This window comes from Beta vulgaris, chromosome 2, assembly GCF_026745355.1.
Source record: "Beta vulgaris subsp. vulgaris cultivar EL10 chromosome 2, EL10.2, whole genome shotgun sequence".
NCBI classification, from domain to species: Eukaryota; Viridiplantae; Streptophyta; class Magnoliopsida; order Caryophyllales; family Amaranthaceae; genus Beta; species Beta vulgaris.
Window position 1 is genome coordinate 6,532,447 of NC_079203.1, and position 16,654 is coordinate 6,549,100.

At 38.1% G+C, this 16,654-nt stretch overlaps 1 non-coding gene across 1 annotated transcript; it reads left to right on the forward strand.

The window, feature by feature from the left end:
* The first annotated feature begins 3,089 nt into the window (after nucleotides 1-3,089).
* LOC125495311 (small nucleolar RNA R71) lies at nucleotides 3,090-3,196 on the forward strand. Its single transcript, XR_007271951.1, has one exon. It is a non-coding gene; the product is annotated as a small nucleolar RNA R71 (small nucleolar RNA).
* The last annotated feature ends 13,458 nt before the right edge of the window (nucleotides 3,197-16,654 follow it).

Consider the following 16,654-nt stretch of genomic DNA (forward strand, 5'->3'; position numbering starts at 1 on the left):
ATAAGTGAGAAAAGATGCTTACTACCCAATGAATTGGGGAGAAGACTCAAAATACTCAAAAATCATGTCAAACTGCTGCACAAACGCGAACTTAAACTAATTTGATGCCTTCAAGAAGAAACCCCAATTCAATGAGAAAGGTTAGGGTTGGAAGTGTATGTGAATGGGGAAAAAAAGGAAAAGGTGGCTTTGTGGTGGTTTTGTGTCAAGTGGCCGAGGGTGGCTCGTCGCTGGCGGGCGGAAACCGGTCGGACGCCCGGTGAAGAGGCGGTAGAGAAGAGAGGGGTCGAGTGGGGCCGATGGGTGCTGGGAGAAGGGCGAAGGGCGAGAGGGCGCTGAAAGGGTTTTAGGGTCGCCGGCGTGGTCGGGGTGGTCGGACGCCCGCCGGTCGTCGGGGCTGGTGCGGGGCAAGTGTGAGGGAAAGGGGTGGGTTGAGGGTTTGAGGGTGTGGGGTTGGTGGTTGGTTGTTTTTTTTTTTTGTAGGTTTTGTGTTGGGTCGCGATGGGGGTAGGGGAGATCGAAAACCCGCGGGCGGACAGGAGGGTGGGCTGTTAGGGGTGTTGGGGTCTGCGGGCGCGGGTGGGAGAGAGTGCGGCGCGTGGGCTGGAGGCTAGATGGAGATTCCGCGGGCGCGGGTTGGACCCCGCGGGTGGACAGATTCGTGAGATGTGGGGGGAAATTGGTGCTGCGGGCGCGGGATTTCGGGTGGGGGCGCGGGCTGTACCCCGCGGGCGCGGGTTTTACCCCTCGGGCTGGCAGAACATTGGTGTGGGAGGGGTCGTGGCTGGCCGCGGGCGCGTGTTTTACCCCGCGGGCTGGAGGAAAAAGGGTGATAGTGGAGCCAAATTCCCGCGGGCGCATGTTGGAGCTTGTGCTTTCACCTATAGTCAAAAATTATACACCAAAACCACTAAACAACACTTGTTAGCATGGTTAATCTAATAAAAAATGAAGCTTGAATTCAAGTGAATTCAAAAACTAAAAGAAACTACGAAAAGAAACTAACTAAACTAAAAAAAAAAGAAACGAATTCAAGTGAATTCAAAAACACAAAAATAAAAATAAATTGAATTCAAGTAAATTCAATATGCAAATATTTTTGTTCTTTTCTTTTGTTTAGAGAAATGAAGAGTAAAAGGAAAAAAAAAAGAGTTAGAGATTCGGGTTGCCTCCCGAATAGCACTGGTTTATGCAGGTCCCGCACGACCGTTTACCTCTACATTACAAACAGATCGATCGAACCTCTTTACCTGTTGGCATCCATCAAGGTCGAATTCTTCACTTTCGAGCATCTTCTCAATAGCAGCTACCTCATTGCTCCATATACTGCCATCACCTGTGGAAGACTCAAGACAAAGTACCGCCTCCAAGGGGTCTCTATAGAGAGCTTGGGGCATGTTATCATGGCAAATTACATCAACCACATCAATACTCCAACACTTTTCCTCTAGCATAGGACTTTTCAAAGCAGTGCTTAGATTAAAAGTGACCTCATCATCTCCAACAGATAGTGTAAGCTTACCATTTTTCACATCAATGACGACACCTGCAGTGTGAAGGAATGGCCTACCCAAAATGATTGGAATTTGCCTATCTTCCTCCATATCAAGTACAACAAAGTCCACGGGAATAAAAAATTTACCTACTCTAACAGGTACATTCTCTAAAATACCTAGGGGGTATTTAACAGAACGGTCAGCCATTTGTAGAGTAATATTGGTAACTTTCAAACTTCCCATATTCAATTTGGAGGACACAGACAATGGCATAACACTCACACTAGCCCCCAAATCACATAAAGCTTTGTCAATGAACAAACTACCAATGTGACAAGGTATAGAGAAACTACCAGGGTCTTTTAATTTTGGTGGAGATTTATTTTGTAAAATGGCACTACATTCTTCAGTAAAAGCAACTGTCTCCACCTCGTTAAAAGCCCTTTTCCTAGTCAAGATATCTTTCATAAATTTAGCATAAGCAGGAACTTGAGTAATTAATTCCGTGAAAGGAACTGTTACCTGAAGATTCTTGACGACTTCCAAAAACTTACCAAATTGCTTGTCCAGCTTACTCTTTAGGTGACGATTGGGGAACGAAAGTTTGATAGGAGGAATCTCAATAGCAGGATTTTTGGCGTCATTGGTCTCTTCATGTTCAGTGGCTTGCTGAGAGTTCTCCTTGTCATTTTTAGCTTCAGCTGGGACCTGTTCCTTATCATTTTCCACACTCAGAGTATCATCAATAGGTATGGGTGGTCCATTGTAGTGAGAACCACTTCGGAGAGTGATAGCATTTGCCGAATCTGTTGGCTGAACAGGTTGTGCTGGAAGAGCACCTTGTTGTCGAGTAGAGTTCGAAGTAGCCAATTGTGCCAACTGATTCTCCAACATCTTATTGTGAGCAAGAATGGACTCAATTTATGCCTTGTCAGCTTGTCGATCCTTTTGCATTTGTAGCATCATGTTTCTCATCTCCACCATCATTGGATCGGCAGGAGGTGCTTGTTGAGATGGATTGAAAGGTGGTCTAGAGAAACCAGGAGGGTGTTGGGAAGGTGGTTGGTAGTACCTTTGGTTCAATTGTTGTGCTTGTGGTTGTGGTGCAGGAGGATTCAGGACATTAGTACTCTTGTAAGACAAGTTAGGATGATTTCTCAATCCTGGATTGTATGTGTTGGATATGGGTTGTTCGGCCGATATGCTTGAAAAGCATTAACTTGTTCGAGAGAACTCCGACACTCTTGTGCCCAATGTCCAACTATGCCACAATTATCACACATAATCTCGGAGGTAGTACCCAAAGCAGCAACACTTGCAGGAGAGGAGAGCTGCATATTGTCAAGTTTATTGCTGATGGCATTCATCTGTGCAGCTAATAGGGATATAGAATCTATCTCATGCTTTCCACCCTTGTTAGCTAGTCCTCGAGGATTACCATATTGAGAGTTGTGGATAGCCATCTCCTCGATCAAATCATGGGCAGCATCAATTTCTAGTTTCATGTACCTCCCATTTGCTGCAGAGTCAAGGATAAGTCTCGAGTTGTTCCCCAAACCATTGTAGAATCCTTGAACTAGGAACCATTTTTGTAGACCGTGATAGGGACATTCTCTCTGAAGATCTTTAAATCTTTCCCATGCCTCATATAAAGACTCATCAGTCCCTTGGGTGAAGTTTGTAATCTGACTACGCAACCTAGCAGTCTTCTCTGGAGGGTAGTACTTTCTGTAGAAAGTCAGAGCCAAGGTATTCCAATCAGTGATCCCAAGAGTGGCTCGATTAATCCCATTGTACCACATCTTTGCCTTGTCTCGAAGTGAAAATGGGAAAAGAATCTCCCGAATCTGATCTTGTGTCACTCCCTGCTGCTTAATGGTAGAGCAATATTGGCAGAAATCTTGATAATGAAGATTGGGGTCTTCATTAGGTCCACCACCAAATTGTTTTCTTTCGATCATGTTTAGCAATGCAGGTTTGATCTCGAAATTTACAGCTTCAATTTCAAGCATTTGATTGCTTCTGGGAAGTTCAGCCAAAGAGGGTTGGGAAAAATCAGTAAGCCTCCGAGCCATCTCTGATTTTGGTGGAGCAACAGAGACAATGCTGGTAGAATCAGAGTCAGAATCCAAAGGATTATCTTCCCTTGGATTATCTCGCAACTGTCTGGAAAAGTTCTTCTGTCTATTAAAGGATCTTTCGATTTCAGGATCAAATTGTAGGCAATCTGAACTCAAACTCCTGCGCATAGAAGAACTAAAGAGCAAACAATTAAGAGATTTAGTCTCAAAGAACAAGTGTTCTCTGAGACGAGAGTATATAATCTAGACTCTAAAACAATTGAAGAAAATGGAACAAAACCGTCTCCCCGGTAACGGCGCCAAATTTTGACAGGCTAAAGTCGTATCACCTTATCAAAAGTAATCCTAAAGTCCTCTAACAAATAGTAGTCAGGGAAGTAGGGTCGAATCCACAGAGAAACAGTGTTCTTTTCCTAATTGTGTCAGTCAAATCTAGAGTATAGGAACGAGTGTTTGTGAGTAATTATACTAAACTAAACTATAACTATATCAAGAATTATCAATAATAAAAAGTCTAGGGCATAGGTTCACCAATGATCAATATTTCGGGATGAAACACTAAAATCAACAATTAATAATGCAGTTAAATAGATTGATTCGCTTTCTCAAGTCTAAATCAAGCATAGAATGATATTAACAGGCTCTCGCAATTTATTAACACCAATTCTACCTATTGAAACTAGCCTTAATATCAAGTTTATTATCCAGAGATCATGTGCACTCTTTTGACCATAACTTATTATCCAGAGATTGGAATTCAGTGATTCCAGTGGGGTTGGAAACTAGAATTGAAGAGCTTTCCAACGGTATATTACACGCCCCGATACGTCTTCTAGTTTGCGAGATATGGTCTTTGCAAGTTGACGCTATTTTGCAGGCCGAAAATCCGCGGCCGCGGATTATTCCGGGTTTCCTAGTCGAATAAGGCTTTATCTTTTGACGAATTAGACTCTATTTTTCGAGTTGTTTTAGGAAATAGAAAGGTATAAAGAATCAAGGGAATATTATTATTTCCTATCTTATTTTCTATTTTGGTTTTTTCGATAATTAATTCATTAAAGATTAGAACTCTTTTTCTCTCAATTATTGAAGAACCCTAGTTTTGCTTTTTCCCCAATTACATTGAATTTTCAATAGAAGCTTTGATTTTTGCAAGATTGGTTCTACAATTGGTATTATTTCTCTTCTCTTCTTATTCCTATTCAATCCTCTAGTATTAATTCATGTTTGCTTATTTAATTATGCATATGTTTTCCCAAATTATGATTGAGTAGTCTATTTCTAGGGTTTAGGGGGATCCATGATCAATTAGGAAGGGATGTTTAATTAAAGTATTGATTTTTATTGATGCATGTTGATTCCTATTGAATGTTTTTGTATCTATTCAATCCAATTTGGCCAGATTTGATTGTTATAGTGTTGCAACGGCGCCAAATTTGGTTCTCTCGGCGCATAACCTAATATTGCAACACTATAACAATCAAATCTGGCCAAATTTGATTGAATAGACATAAAAACATTCAATAGGAATCAATGCATTAATAAAAATCAATACTTTAATTAAACATCCCTTCCTAATTGATCATGGACCCCCTTAAACCCTAGAAATAGACTACTCAATCATAATTGGGGAAAACATATTCATAATTAAATAAGCAAACATGAATTAATACTAAAGGATTTAATAGGAATAAGAAGAGAAGAGAAATAATACCAATTGTAGAACCAATCTTGCAAAAATCAAAGCTTCTATTGAAAATTCAATGTAATTGGGGAAAAAGCAAAACTAGGGTTCTTTAATAATTGAGAGAAAAAAAAAGAGTTCTAACTTTAATGATTATGATGAAAAAAACAAATAGAAAATAAGGTAGGAAATTATAATATTCCCTTGAGTCTTTATACCTTTTCTATTTCCTAAAACAACTAGAAAAATAGAGTCTAATTCGTCAAAGAATAAAAGCCTTATCCGACTAGGAAACCCGGAATAATCCGCGGCCGCGGATTTTCGGGCTGCAAAACAGCGTCAACTTGCAAAGACCATATCTCCCAAACTAGACGTCGTATCGTGGCGTGTAGTATACCGTTGGAAAGCTCTTCAAGTCTAGTTTCCAACCCCACTGGAATCACTGAATTCTGATCTCTGGATAATAAGTTATGATCAAAAGAGTGCACATGACTCAATTTCCATACTTCTCTTAATACGTTTCGCTATGTTTGAGTTGCAATCCGACTTGAAGATGCCCTTTGGACTTCTCATTTGACTTAGCTCCTTCCTAGATGCTTCTCATGCTTAAGCTTGTCCAATAATACTCCAATTGTGTTCTCAATACCTGAAAACTATCAAAAACACCGAAAACACACACTAGAGTAATATCTTCTCAACTTAAGTAACATTATGCAATTATTGACTAAGAATGCAACTAAATGATCCTAAAATGCAACCTAAATGCATCATGAAATGCCTATATTAATATGACTCATCAACTAGGCATCACTCGTATTATTTATCTCTGAGATGTTGAGTCTAGAGGCTCACTCTCACCCTCGTTCATTACTAACAAGCTTAAAATTCTCGAGTCAAGTTATTTAAAGTTCATGGAACTTTAGTAAGAGGTGTGGGATCTCTTACACAAGAATAGTAGCCCGTATGACTCCAAGAGGAGGACGGTGCCCGTTCATTGCCAAATAATAATAAAAGAAAGTATTTAGTAAGTTCAGTTATATGCTTGTCGCATGTAGAGTCGTAAGAAGAGCAAGCCGAAGTGATTGAGGATTGCATGCATTATTATTCGCATTAGTTAGTTGTGTTATGTACTCAGCGTTGCTGATGTATGTGTTTCTTTGTTTCTTTTGGTTGTTGTTTTTCCTCAACAACCCTGTGATGATCCATTTGGTGAGCAGAGTTTAGAGAAGAAGTTGCAGGTACAAGTTTTGATGTGCATGGAAATCATAAGCATCCGGATGGGATTTTAGTACACGAGTACTTTTTATTTAAGTTATCTTGAATTTTATATTTGACTTTACTTGACCAATGGGGTCAAGGTTTGACTTTTGAAGATGGGACTAGTATGGGATAGTCTCGGAGTTTGTAATTCATTTACATACTTTCTTATTTCGTTGTATTAAAGTATTTTCAGTTTATTTTAAAAGACTTCCGCTGTATTATCTGATTAGCCTTACGTATTATCATGCGTGGCATAACAACTCCCGCAATTTCTCCTAGTTTATAAAAGGAGGAGTCGTGGGGGTGTTACAAAGTGGTTATCAGAGCTCCAAGGTTTATATTACCTTATTTTACAAAAGTTTTCGAACTTAAAAGTATTTCAAAGTCGAATTGCAAAAAGGGAAGGGAATTGCATATGCATATGTACATTGCGTCGCATTAGTCACTAAGTCTTTATTGTCTTAGATTAGTAAGTGCTTAAGTTCTAGTAGCACTTTTGATGTGTTTTATGTGACTAAGTGTTTGATTGCAACGTATTGCATTTTCTACTTGCATGGAGTCCAGTTTGGACTAAAGGTGTAGTATGACTACGAAAAGTGCTAGTTTTGCTTTAATCTACTACTCTAGTAAGAGAGTTAGTATAAAAGTTCCTTAGAAAGGAGATTGGAATTAAATGTCAGCGTTGCATTTACTTAGTATTTTTGACCTATATTGAGGGTCAATAAGCGATTTTTGATTCAATTTTTTTTCTTTGGCAGATCAATGGCCGATAGAAACGCTAGAATTGATGCTCACTGAGGAATTTAGTCCGAGTGACTACGAATTTAGCTAGAAGAGGTCCTTCGAAGAAGAAGTCTGTTGATTGGTTTAAGAGGGTTAGTGATAGTAAACCGCCTTCTTATGATGGGAAGGGGATCCTGTTAAGCTTGAGAACTGGGTTAGGGATTTCGAGAAGCTATTCGATGCTATCCAATGTCCAGATAATAGGAAAGTAGCTATAGCTGCATATTACCTCAAGGAGGAAGCTGACTTTTGGTGGTCGCAGCATAAGGAGACGTTAATGGCAAGGCCTGACTTTGATTGGAAGGCTTTCGAGTAGCTATGAAGGAGAAATTTTATCCCAATTTCTTGAGGAGGCAAAAGGCCACTGAGTTTGATGAGTTGAAGCAAGGTGACATGACTGTGGAGCAGTACTATGAGAAGTTTGTAGGATTGATGAAGTTTGCTCCCGAGTTAGTACCTACTGAGGAAAGAAAGGCAATTAGGTTCGAGACTGGACTTAGTCTTGAGGTGAAGCTTGGGCTAGGAGGTTCAACTTTCAGGACCTTAGAGGAAGTGTATGATAGAGCTGCTCATTTAGGTTCCTATTTGAAACAAGCTGGAGTTGAGAGCTCAAACAAAGAGGAAGGAGAATCCTAGTCAGAATTTCCAGAGGAACGACAAGAAGTTCAAGCCTCAAAATAACTTTCACCAAGGAGGACAATCTATGGCCAAAGGAATGGAGGCCATATCAACCACAGAAGGGTGGAAATGGTTCTAATAAGGGAAAGAAAGGAGACGAACGCGTGTATTTCTGCAAGAGGTGCCCATACAATCATCCTGGAAAGGATTGTGAAGGAAAGCTGGTGGAGTGTAACTATTGCCACAAATTGGGTCACCGAGAGTATGAGTGCTTCTCCAAGAACCCTGAGTTGAAGACGACAAGGGTAAGAGCGGAAACCAGTTTGGTCAGGGTAATCGAAACCAGTCAGGAGGCAACAACTATCAAGGTGGGAACAAGCAAAATGGGAACAACAAGACCGTTTTGAGTGGAGCTGGCCTAGTGTGCCTGCAGTGCAAGGTTGAATGTCATAAGTGCTAGAGAAGCTGAGACGTCCAAGGACGTAGTTATGGGTAATGTTTCTATTAATTCCACTTTTGTTAAAGCTTTATTTGATTCAGGAGCCGAACGTTCATTTGTTTCAAAGTTAGTTGTTTCAAAATATGGCTTAGGAAACCCTAGATGTTGAAATTCCTATTATGTTACCATCTGGGGAAGTAGTAACTTGCTCAAGAGTATATGAAAACGTCCTTGTGAGAATTGGGGATGTAGACTTTGAAACCAACCTCATAGAGTTTCCATTGGAAGACTTGGAGATTATTTTAGGGATGGATTGGCTTAAGGAGTATAAAGCCGAGATTCTTTGTGGAGAACAAAAAGTGAGATTGAGGAATAAGAATGGGAAAAAGGTGACTTTCAAGACTAAACCACAAGAAGGTAGAATTAAGATCATTTCAGCCCTAAGTTTGGTAAAGCAAGTGCAGAAGGGAGCTCCTTATTCTTGTGTAATGTGCAGAGGTTGGAAGAAGAGAAGCTTAAGATAGAGCATGTGAAAGTGGTGAATGAGTTTCCAGACGTATTTCCGGAAGATATACCGGGAATGCCACCTCAGAGGGAGTTAGAATTCACCATAGACTTAGTTCCTGGAACTGCCCCTATATCAAAAGCACCCTATAGAATGGCTCCAGCAGAGATGAAGGAGCTCAACAGCAACTAGAGGAATTACTCGAGAAAGGGTACATTAGACCTAGTTATTCCCCATGGGGAGCGCCTGTTTTATTCGTAAAGAAGAAGGATGGAAGCTTGAGGCTATGTATTGATTATAGAGATCTTAACAAGGTGACTATTAAGAATAAGTATCCGTTACCGAGGATTGACGACCTATTCGATCAATTAAGAGGAGCTGGAATATTTTCAAAGATAGACTTGAGGTCAGGGTATCACCAACTGCAGATTGGGGAGAAGGACATACCAAAGACTGCCTTTAGGACGAGGTATGGTCACTATGAGTTCACCGTGATGCCATTTGGTTTAACCAATGCACCAGCGATGTTTATGGACCTTATGAATAGAGTGTTTTCGAGAGTATTTGGACAAATTTGTAGTCGTATTCATCGATGATATCCTTATCTACTCAAGAACAAGGAGGAGCATGAAGAGCGCTTGCGGTCGGTATTGTCTACACTAAGGGAGAATCAGCTTTACGCAAAGTTCTCGAAGTGTGAATTTTGGATGGAAGAAGTGGCATTTCTTGGCCACATTGTGTCAAAGAAGGGAATTTCCGTAGATCCGTCGAAGATAACCGCAGTGAGCGAATGGCCTAAACCTAGGAATGTTACTGATATAAGGAGTTTCTTGGGTCTAGCTGGCTACTATAGACGTTTTGTGAAGGATTTTTCGAGGGTAGCTAAACCAATGACTAGTCTCATGAAGAAGGATACAAGTTCATATGGACCGAGGAGTGTGAGAAAGCCTTTAAGAAGCTTAAGGAGTTGTTGACTACGCTCCGATTTTGACGTTACCAGAGGAGAATGTGAGTTGGAGGTATATAGTGACGCTTCGAAAAATGGTTTAGGGTGTGTGTTGATGCAAAATCGAAAGGTTATAGCCTACGCTTCTAGGCAATTGAAACCGTACGAAGTGAATTACCCAACCCATGATCTAGAATTAGCCGCAATAGTGTTTGCTTTGAAGATTTGGCGACACTACTTATATGGAGTGAAGGTGAAGTTGTATACAGATCACAAGAGTCTGAAGTATTTGTATACTCAGAAAGATTTGAATATGAGCAGAGAAGATGGTTAGAGTTGGTGAATGACTATGACATTGAGATCTTATACCATGAAGGAAAGGCAAACGTCGTTGCCGACGCGTTAAGTCGTAAGTCTAGCCATAGTTTAAGTACTTTGGTACTTCCAGAGAAGTTGTGTGACGAGTTTAGGAAGCTCAACATTGAAGTTGTTGGAAGTAGTGGAGTGGAAGCATGCTTAAATGCCATTTCAATCCAGTCAGAATTGAATGAAGAAATTTTAAAGGCTCAAGAAGGGAATGAGGAAATGGAGAAGATAAAGAAGCTGATCGAGGAGAAAAAGACAAAGGAGTTTAGTATCCATGATGATGGAAGTGTCCGATTCAATGGAAGATGGTGCATACCGTCGAGTTGCACCGAGTTGAAAGAAAAAGTGATGAAAGAAGGGCACAACACACTTATTCTATCCACCCTGGAGGGGATAAATTATATAAGGACTTGAAGCTAATGTTCTGGTGGAACAATATGAAGAGAGAAGTGGCTGAATTTGTTGCTAGGTGTTTGACTTGTCAGAAGGTGAAGAGCGAACACAAGAGACCTCAAGGACGATTCAACCGTTACCAGTGCCTGAGTGGAAATGGGATGACATAGCGATGGATTTCGTTGTAGGTCTTCCTAAGACAGCGAAAGGATTCACCAAAGTGTGGGTGATAGTAGATAGACTAACTAAGGTAGCAAAATTTGTTCCAATGAAGGACAATTGGTCGATGTAAAAGTGTGGTAAAGTATATGTAGACCAAGTGGTGAGGCATCATGGAGTTCCTTCCACTATTGTGTCTGATAGAGATTCAAGATTCTTATCTCATTTTTGGGAGGCATTACAGAAAGCTTTTGGGACCGATGTGCTTAAAGTACAGCTTTTCATCCAGCAACTGATGGTCAATCGAAAAAGACCATTCAGACTCTCGAGATATGTTGAGGGCGTGTGCCTTAGATTACCCTAAGACTTGGGATGAGATGTTGGCTTTAATAGAATTCTCATACAAATATAGCTACCATTCTAGCATTAAGATGGCTCCTTTTGAAGCTCTATACGGTCGAAATGTCGTAGTCCATTGTGCTGGAACGATATTAGCGAGACGGTTACTTTGGGACCGCAAATGATTGAAGATACCGTAAATCAAGTGAGATATATTCGTGAGAAGATGAGGGCGGCCCAGGATCGTCAAAAGGCCTATGCAGATCAGAATAGAAGAGATAGCGAATATCAAGTAGGCGAGAAAGTCTTACTGAAGGTGTCACCTATGAAAGGGGTGATGCGTTTTGGGCAAAAAGGAAAGCTTAGCCCGAAGTTTATAGGTCCGTATGACATCATTGAAAGAATTGGAAGATTGGCTTATCGTTTAGATTTGCCAAATAACTTGGGAAAGGTGCATAATGTGTTCCATGTATCCCAACTAAAGAGATATGTGCCCGATAAGTCTCACGTATTAGATCCCGAGATTATAGAAGTGGATGAGACGCTTTCTTTTGAAGAGAGACCAGTAAAGATCTTGGACTCTAAGGTGAGGAGTACAAGAAATAAAGATATAAAGATACTCAAGGTTTTGTGGTCTAACCAGCGTACCGAAGAGGCTACCTGGGAGGTGAAGACGAGATGAGAAAGAAGTATCCTGAGCTCTTCGACTAGGTGAGTTGAGTTCCGGGACGTAACTCCTTTAAGGGGGTAGAGTGCGTGCGCGCATTTTGCTAGAAATTAGTAAGAATTTGTTGCATTTGTGCACTATTTTTAGAGTTTTCAAGGAAAACTTTTCAAGCAAAGTAAGCATTTCATAGTCTGAACTTCAAGGCAAAAGTTTTATCAGTAGCGTATTATTTGGCTACTTGTTTTATCAGTAGCGTATTATTTGGCTACTTGTTTTACTCATTAGCGTATTATTTGGCTACTTGTTTTACTTAGTAGCGTATTATTTGGCTACTTCTTAAGAAAGAACTATATTATGGCGTAATGCTAATAAATTTTCAAAGTTGAAAGTTTAATAAGAGGAGGGTTTTGTTTAAGTTTCGGGACCAAACTTCTTTTAAGGGGATAGACTGTAATCCCCCATATTTTTAAGATATTTAATTAAATAGTTTTAATCATTTTTAATTATTAAAGCTATTTAATTTCAGTATTTAGAGAGAAGGGTATTTTGGTCATTTTACCAAAAGAGTATTTGAGTATTTCCAAAAGAAGTATTTTAGTATTTTCAAGAAAGTATTTTATTAATATTAGTAGGAAGATTATTTTGGAAATTGATCATCAAATGTATTTTGGCAATTTGATGAGTAAGGGCATTTTGGTCTTTTACCCAAATTAACTACCACTATAAAAAGGAAACCCTAAGTTTTCCATCCTTTTTCTAGCCACTTTCTTCAAAAAGGAGTAAGGAGGATTCTTTTTCTCTCAAACTCTTTCTTCCTCAAGTAAGTTCTTCAAGTAATTTCTTCAAAGATTCAACTTCTAATCTAGTTTTTGTTTTTGAAAATTTTAGGGAGATCTTGCAAGTACCAAAGGAAAGTAGAAAGGTTATTTTTCTGAATTTTATTTTCTTCTTCTACTTTTCTTCCTCTTTAATTTCGGACTCCCCCTCCCCCTTGAGCTAGTTTTCCGGCCACCCTTCATGGTGGGGCGCCAGCTGGGCACCGGTGAAGTGTCGTCTGGGCCACCGCCGTGCCGGCAGTGGTGGCGACTGCCGCCTTGCTACTGTTGTGCCGATGGTGGTGCGGGTGGTGCTCGCAGTGGCCGCCGGTAAGTTTAGTTTTTGGGTTGTGGTTTTCGAACCACATGTAAAAAAAAAAATTATGTTATTATTTTAATAATTTACAGCTGTAATTTATTAAGTAAATTAGTAGTTTTATGAAGTTTTAAGTATTAGTTTGTAGTGGGTTTTGCCTACTAGTAAAGGTTTTCAAGTTATGAGTTTAAAATAGTTTTTAAAGCCTTTTTAAGGAAAAAAAAAATCAGCTTTATTATTATATTTAAAATGCTGATTTTTATTTATTAGTAGCTTTGAATTGTTGTTGGAAGTACTAATTGATAGTACTTTGTTGTTGGTAAGTTTCAAGAATAATTAAAGCCAGTCAAACTTTTGACTGTTGATTTTTGTGTAATCAAGGTACATACACTTGACTTTGACCTTTGACTATAGTATATTAAAGGTTATTTATTGAGCATGAGGAGTAAGGAGAGGCTTATGCCTTGGAATTGTTTGAGTACATGTTGAGAACTTAGAAAGGAGATTAGGAATGAAACTTTTGAGTTATTCCTATATTTGAAAAGCATGTGATTGATATTAATGGCTTTTGAGCTAATTAAAGTTATTAAAGTTATTCTTGAAGCTAGGGCTTGCCCGAGAATATTTTATTGAGCATGGTCTCATTTGAGGATATATATTTTATTGAGCAAGCTCTCATTTGAGGTTATATATTTTATTGAGCAAGGTCTCATGAGAAGTTATATTTTGTTGAGCAAGGTCTCACAAGTTAAAGTTATTGAGCAAGGTCTCAAAGGTAGTTTAATCATTGAGCAAGGACTCAATTGATCGGATCATGGATCCTTAAGAAAGTAAGAAAAGGACTCATGGAGTCATTAAAGTAATAAGATGAGCAAGGTCTCGAAGAATTTAGAATTGAGTTAACTATGGTGGTTGTTGCATTCACTTGTTAAAGAAAGATAAGAAATTAATTTATTTGCTAGATGTATTATTGTGATTGTGTCTCACATAATGGGCTTTGGCAATAAAACTCTTGGAATGGATCCCCCATGAGTATTGAACATAAGGGGGGAGTTAGCGTGAAACTATACTCCTGCATATAGCTTAGCATGACGATGCTAATGCTTTTATTTTATCAAGCAAGTTTATGGAATTCCAATTATCAAGATTTGTGAGTGGACTAGGCGTCACTCGTATTATTTATCTCTGAGATGTTGAGTCTAGAGGCTCACTCTCACCCTCGTTCATTACTAACAAGCTTAAAATTCTCGAGTCAAGTTATTTAAAGTTCATGGAACTTTAGTAAAGGTGTGGGATCTCTTACACAAGGAATAGTAGCCCGTATGACTCCAAGAGGAGGACGGTGCCCGTTCATTGCCAAATAATAATATAAGAAAGTATTTAATAAGTTCAGTTATATGCTTGTCGCATGTAGAGTCGTAAGAAGAGCAAGCCGAAGTGATTGAGGATTGCATGCATTATTATTCGCATTAGTTAGTTGTGTTATGTACTCAGCGTTGCTGATGTATGTGTTTCTTTGTTTCTTTTGGTTGTTGTTTTTCCTCAACAACCCTGTGATGATCCATTTGGTGAGCAGAGTTTAGAGAAGAAGTTGCAGGTACAAGTTATTGATGTGCATGGAAATCATAAGCATCCGGATGGGAGTTTTTAGTACACGAGTACTTTATTATTTAAGCTATCTTGAATTTTATGTTTAACTTTACTTGACCAATGGGGCCAAGGTTGGACTTTTGAAGATGGGACTAGTATGGGATAGTCTCGGAGTTTGTAATTCATTTACATACTTTCTTATTTCCGTTGTATTACAGTATTTTCAGTTTATTTAAAAAGACTTCCGCTGTATTCTCTGATTAGCCTTACGTATTATCATGCGTGGCATAACAACTCCCGCAATTTCTACTAGTTTATAAAAGGAGAGGTCGTGGGGGTGTTACAAAGAGCATCAAGCTCTTTGTTCATTGTGTCACCCAATGAGAGCGTTTAACTGCTTCTTTGAAGGTATTAGGTTCAGTGTATGTTGTGATAATTGTGGGCTAGAAAACAGGTGAAAGCACTGGAGAAAATGGTTGTAGTTGTGTCAAGGATTTTTGTGGGGCTTGGATTAGTCAGGTTACTGCTAGTTTTTGTACTTGAGGGTAATACTCCGTATTTTTAGTAATTATAATTTTTAAAAGATTAAATTTATTAAAAAGGCTTTTATTAATTATAAAGATTTTAATAGGCTTTTATAATATATTATGGGGTTTTTCAAATAGACTCTAGCCCAAATTAAATATTGGACCTAAGTTTACAAATTATAATCCAAGTAGTTAGTTTAGTAGTTGAAGATATTTCTTAAAAGAAATCAGAAAAGATTTACAAAAAAAGGAAAAAAATTAAAGAAATTTCAAAAAAAGATTTACAAAAAAAAATCTGGCGCGGTTAAGAAGCATGCCATTGAGTGAAATGTTTGATAAGTTTTGTTAGTTTTACATTTTTGACTTATCTTTTAGTTATTTTACCTTCTATAATTATATATTATGGGATAATTTATATCTTTTCCAAATCTTAGTTGGATAATCATAAATATTAGTTAGATCTTAGCTAGATTAATTTATCTTTTTTCCTAAATTCATCTTTTCGTTTCCTATTCCAATTTTACCTATCCAACTAGTACAAATAGGGATCTCCATTCATCATATTCTTCACACCAAATTTGAGAAATACATCTCTTTTCTCAAGTTTAAACACACTCTCTCTAAGCCAATCATTTTTTTCTCTATGGTAGATATTACTTTTCAAGGTACGTGTATGTGTAGATCTTTAATAATTAATTTGCAATCGTTGTATCATATTTTTAGGAAAATATTTTGGATTGAAATACATGTTTTTATAAGTTTTATTATGAACTACATGTATTCTATTCTGTATAAACATGTTTGAAGGTTTATTAATTTTATTATGCACTTGAATCATACCATTAGTTCAAAATTATTATAAAGTTTGATCTTTGAATCTATATTATTCATATAATTTTCAAGGAGTTTGATATTTAAATATTTAAAAAGGAGTGTTTTTGAACTATTATTATTTTCCAAAGGTTACCCCTTGAGCGAGTTGTTTTATTTATGCCTTTAACTGACTAAATTTATAAAAAATATTATTCTTTTTAAAGGAGGATTATTTCCGATGATTTTTATTAGATATATGATGTTTTATGATAACAATTATAAAGAAGCAACGACTTGTTCTTTATTAGCAATAACGGTAGTTATTAATATTATTTACCCAGGCAACGGCTTGTTATTTATTAGCAAGAAGGGTAGCCATTATATTATTTACCCATGTACTTTTTGTATAAGTCATGTGAACAAGGTAGTAACTCCTCGTAATAAACTCAGTAAAGAATACTAAACTTGAGGAGTGTGCATACTTTAGGAAAGGTACCTAGGTAAGGAAAAAAGATGTTTAGAGTTATATATATACTTTATATTATATAAGTACTACAAGTATCCAAGGAAGGCTTTTCGAAATTAAATATTTTAATGTTTAATTAAATAAAGTGTTTAATATTCCGCATATACATGTACTCAATATTTTTATTTACTGGCACGCTCTTTGTTTTGTTTTATGGCTTTGTTCCTGCGATGACCCTATTTTGGCGAGTAGAATTTACAGGTTGATATGATGCATACTTCATATGGGGGAGCGCGCTAGTGAGGAATTATAATTAGTCAAGGAGTTGTTATTTTATTTTATTTATTTCTATTGTTATATAGTTGTACATTAAAGTTTTATTAATAACGAG